This window comes from Gossypium raimondii, chromosome 12 (assembly GCF_025698545.1).
Source record: "Gossypium raimondii isolate GPD5lz chromosome 12, ASM2569854v1, whole genome shotgun sequence".
NCBI lineage: Eukaryota > Viridiplantae > Streptophyta > Magnoliopsida > Malvales > Malvaceae > Gossypium > Gossypium raimondii.
This window is the reverse complement of record NC_068576.1, coordinates 16,483,833-16,489,465: the sequence shown is the minus strand read 5'-3', so window position 1 is coordinate 16,489,465 and position 5,633 is coordinate 16,483,833.

Genomic DNA, 5,633 nt, shown 5'->3' with positions numbered 1-5,633 from the left:
AACGCTTATAGGGCCACATACATCAGTGTGCACAAGTTCTAGGGGTTTTTGAGTCCTCTTTTCATTTGCATTAAAATATTGCTTAGTCATCTTACCTTTCATGCAAGATTCACATTGTGGAAGATCAACTTCTTTAAGAAAACTTAATATGCTATCTTTCACAAGTCTAGTGATTTTTTGTCTGTTAATATGACCAAGTGTCAAATGCCAACGGTGCACATCATTAGAGTGAGAAGTTTTAAGTCTTTTATTTGATATTTCAATCTAAAGCAATGTGTACATCTTTGGCTTGAAAAAATAGAAATCATTTGACATCCATCCATTAAAGATAAGTTTTCAATTTCTAAATATTGCAATTTCATTATTAAAAGTCATGGTCAAGTTGTCTTTTTATAAACATGCAACATAAATTAATTTTTTTTTGAAACATGGCACATAGAAAACGTCTTTCAAAATAATCTTCCTAAAGATGTACATCTCCCACTGCTTCAGCTACCACAATTGTCCCATTTTTGGTCCATAATGATAGATTCTTATCTCTAAGATCTTTCGCCTCCTCGAACCCCTGTTGAGTAATACAAACATGATTAGTGGCTCCTAAATCAATGACCTAGCGGTCTATCGAATCCTCCACAAAACAAGCATCTACCATAAAGGGTTTCATACATTTGCTTTTGGTGGCCAGGTATTCCTTCCACTCTTTATAATTTGCCTTGAAGTGCCCTTTCTTATTACAAAAGAAGCATTTAGAAATAGATAAGTCTTTAGGCTTTCTAGTTCTTTTCCTTTCCACTTGTCGTGGCCTAGAGAACTTAGCCTTATCTTTCTTAGGATGCTTATGTTTGTTTCTGCTTTTCAGAACCGCTAACCACCATTCAACACCAACTTATAGGATTGTAACTCCTTTATGAGTTGTCTAAGTATCATGTTCTTGTTCCCACAGTTATATGCAGCTTGAAAGCCTTAAAAGTCCTTGGACAATATTTTGAACACTATACAAATCTGAGTGTTCTGGTCCAAATTGGCTTTTTTATCCATGGCCTAAACAAAATATCCCATAATAGTAATCAAATGATCTTTTGCTGGAGTGTTTGGCTTTTGCTGGAGTGTTTGGCTTTTGCTGGGCATTCATCAAGCTAGTTATGGCAGATTGTCGAGCTAAGGCAAGTTGGCCTCCAAACATGTCTTCTAACTTATCCAAAATCACTTTGGTAGTCTTACAACTCCCTAGTTTCTTAAATAGGGTGCTGCTCATGCTTGCCAACATATAGCAATGAGCTATCTCCTCAGACTCCTCTTAACGTTTTCTAGCCTCACCTTGAGTGGCCTGTGTGCACTTATTATAAAAAATTGTTTTAAGTTTCTCACAGCTTAAGATAATTATCAGGTTCTTTTTCCATTTCTTATAGTTATTTTTGCTAAGTTTGTTTCTAGTGAGTATGGTCGATAAGGGAGTTAGTGTCATTTTTGAAATGAAAATAAAACATTCATATATTAATATCTTTGTATTAAGAAAATGTTCGAAAATTTTTCACAACGTTCTGACATGCATTTAGATGATGCATCCATCTTACATTAAACCTTGAAAATATTTGTAAGCCATTACAACTATAATTCCTACGCCAATTGAATCAAGCCACCTCAGGGTGATCATGATCAACTAGTAAGAATATAGATTGCCATCCAACTAGTACATCAATCTAATTCCTTAGGCATTAATCGCCTATAAACAAGTTATCGTTTATAGAATAAATATAACACAAAATATATAATAATTAAGAAAGGCAGTTGTAACACCCCAAACCAGGCCTAGATGTTACGGCCGAATCTGACATGTCACATAGACGTGTTTTACGAAACCAAAGTCTGATGGGGAAGTTCATTTAATAAAAATCTAATTATTTCTTACTTCTTAGCACCATTTGGTAAGTTTTTAAAAAAAACCACGTGGTAAAACGGTTTGTTCTTATAGGTCTAAAAATTCGTGGAAGCTACTCCATATACAGATATCTTGAGGTTGAAAAATATGTATTTGCCTTGAAAACCTATTTTTGCTGTGAAAACTTATTTGTATCCGTTAAGCAGTTCAAAATAAGCAATTATAACCCAATTAAAGAAAATTAAAATACCAGAGGCCTTATTACATAAAAATCACTCCAAAGTAAAAAAATTTAAATAACTGGTCCAGAATAAAATATTGGCGAACGTGTGGCCACCTCCGAGTCCCTCGCAGCTCCAAATCATCTAAGGTTGGGGATTACCTGCATTGTCAAAAGACAAGGGTGAGTTACGAGAACTCAGTGTTTAATCCCCTATCACGCAGTAACAGTCTAGGCCCGTGCCTTATTCAGTATCAGTACAATGTGGGCCTTAACCCAGTATAGAAACAGTGTGGGCCTAAGCACGATAAAGTATCAGTATGATGCAAGTATGCAAACCCACCCCAATCCAAACCAAAGACACCACTGCATTCAACCCAACACACCATGTAGGGACTAAGTCGACCCACCCAAATTTCACACACAATATTGCAATAGATAGTCGCCAAGACAATAACGCAGCAGAGTGCCAAGATAAAGATATGTGGCAAAGCCACCAGTAACGATAATTGTGGCAGAGCCATTAGAAATAGTACTTCCTCCATAACAAATCCCAACCCTATGGAGAATGTCATGTCATAAATTATTCGTGTATGTAGAATGTCTTACTCAACAATAGTAATATATATATCATAGAACCCTAGCAGTCATTTTACCCTAACGGGGGTATTACGGTAATTTTACCCATCGAGGGTATTTCGATAAAGTTAACGACCTTTTCGAAGGTCTACACAGATGATCCATTTGGTCGAAGCGATGCAATTAGGCTCAAAGCCCACTATTCGGTCCAAATGGGCCCACAAACCCGTGTGGCTCGTTTGGCCTAAATTCAATCCTGGTTATGCGATCTACATAGCCTAATACATTTTCTGCTACTTTTCGTAATTTTTATCCGTGTGAGGCCCACAAGCCCATTGGGCCCACACGGCCTATTTTTGCTCAACGAGGCTCATAACGGCCTAAGTGCACGAGAACACTCGTAGTGGTCTCTTCGATCTACTACTCTCGATTGTGGGCTTAATTTTTCTACACGAGCGATCGCACGCTTGTGAGGCCTCAGATGCCGAAGTTTCTACTTTTCGTCTTTTGTCGATTCACCGAAGAGACAATGTGATTACACACCTGCTTGTGAAATCGCACTATGATCTGCGAACAGCCCAAAATATTGATCGATAAAAGTGGCCTAGCCCACTTATACCCCTGACGAACGTTGACTACTTTCCTTCAAACAGGTATCTTCTTTAAAACGAGAGAAGAGAGAAAGAATTTCGACAATTTGGTACCACTTGATACCCCTTCAGCACTCTTGGAGTTCGAGCCGACAGAGAGGAGTGTAACGACAGAATCACAACATTAAAGGGAATTAATTCTCAAACAATAAGGGGATAATCAGAGCTAAAGATCAAGAACAAAAAAAGGATGATACTCGGCTAGATAAGAAGAAGACAAAGGAAAGAGAAGGTTTGGTCGGCAGAGAAAAAAAAGAGAAAATTTGGCTATTCAGTGAGGGAAAGAAGAAAGAAAAAGGGCGGAATGGGACAAACCTAAGAGGTACTTCCCTAAAACCCGGCAATAGCCGACACGAAAACTAGAAAGGAAAACATGAAAACTGCCTCAAAAGACCGAACACCTTAGCACCTAAAGATCAAATTTGACCAAGCTCTTCCAAAATGCCGAAAATAACACCCTTTTTTCCCCTTAGCCGAAATCTCAAAGTTGGAAAACCTCCAAACGGCACACACTACTTCATCTACTCAAATTCCTCAAATCTCTCTTAAAATCACTCCTCCAATCCTCTCCTTGAAATCCTCCATGATCCACTCCTTAAATCACTCATTTGACCCATTCAAACTCTCCAACACAGAGTTCAAATCCAACACCAACTCTTGCCTCCGCATGAGCAAAATAAATAATCTCATTTGCATGCAGTGAGACTTGAACCTCTGACCTCCTTACCACACCTATGACACCACCTCCTTGCCACACCTGTGTTGCCACCTTGCCACTACACCATAGGCTCTTGTTGTGTCATAAAACTAACATTAAAATTTAAAAGGCCTACCTGCCTATGTCCAGATTCACTTAAGAGCAAAATTTAAAAAATTCTGTAAAAGCCAAGACTTGAACCCAGGCTTCTCAAACACTCCCATACACACCTAAATCACTTAGCCATTAAAGCAAACAAGCAATTTGTGTCATTTTCTTGCACACATAAACATTTATGTGCAGTCTCCTAGCTGATCCTACGCTCAAGTCCCATTCCTTCTAGGCCCAAATTCAGGGGGTTACAGTAGTGTTCTCAAGTGCATGGGTCAAATTGTAATATAGTTATACAATGAAATATCAAAAGCATTTCGAGGATCATACACAAGGGAGGATAGAACAAATAATGAAAATACTTTTTATAATACTAACTCTAAGTAGTAATTGTTAATCCCAATATTACGATGGATCATAAAATAGATTAAAAAGGATTAAAAATAAATAACTAACAAAAAATAAAGAAATAAATAAAAAATGAATTAAACCGATAAACTAATTCAGAAGATTAACTCGCTTTAGAGTTTGCAACTAACTTCAGATTAGGGCTTTGACTGCCTTCCGACATACTAATGTCAAGATTATGAATGTTGCTACTAAAAATATTGAATTAAGGTGGTGCCCGCAAGTATACGGGTCAGGTTGTAATATAAAAGTACAACGGAGTATGTAAGTACTCCAAGGATCGTACCCAAGGGAGGCGAGTACCAAATTAAATTAACCTAAATGTAAATAGATCTAATTAATAATTTAAATAAATTATAGTAAGATAATCGTAAAGGGAAAAGTAATTTTTTATAATAAAAGAAATAAAGTTGCATAAAATAGTAAAATTGGGGAACTAATATATGACTCAATTAAATCTAAGCATGGGAGACTAACTCGCTTCTGTGGTCATAACTAATTCCTATTTTGGGTTTTACTCAACCAACTAGTCACTAACCTAGTAGGATATCTCGATCTTTCACTAAACTAATGAGTCGGCAAGAACTACTTATCTCTTGACCTCACAGTCTAGACTGGATTCGAGTAAGGGTTCATGGATAAGCAATACAAATTTTTTGTTAATTCCCACCTATATGACTTCCTAGGGTTGTTAGGCCTATGGTTTAAGTTCTTCCTATCCCAAATAGTTGATCCGCTAAGAAACCCTACACAGTAATTAATTACTCACACATTCTCTCGCTAATCCCCCTAAAAGAATTACTTCCTCATAGATCTCATAAACAATATAAACTTGATGAATAAAGTAAACATGAGAAATAGATCAAGAGTAAAAGTAAAGAGAAATCGTTATTTGTATTTGAATGATTGAAGTGTAGAAATCCTAAAATATTTTTGTAAATCCACAAGTCATATTCTCTGCAAAACAAAAATAAAGTAAAAAAGAAATATTAAGTACAAAAGAAACTAAAAACTAAGAACTAAAATGAAAGGAAAATTCTAAGTTATAGAAAAGATGTCTTTCAAGTGTTTGATTAACCCTATTTATAA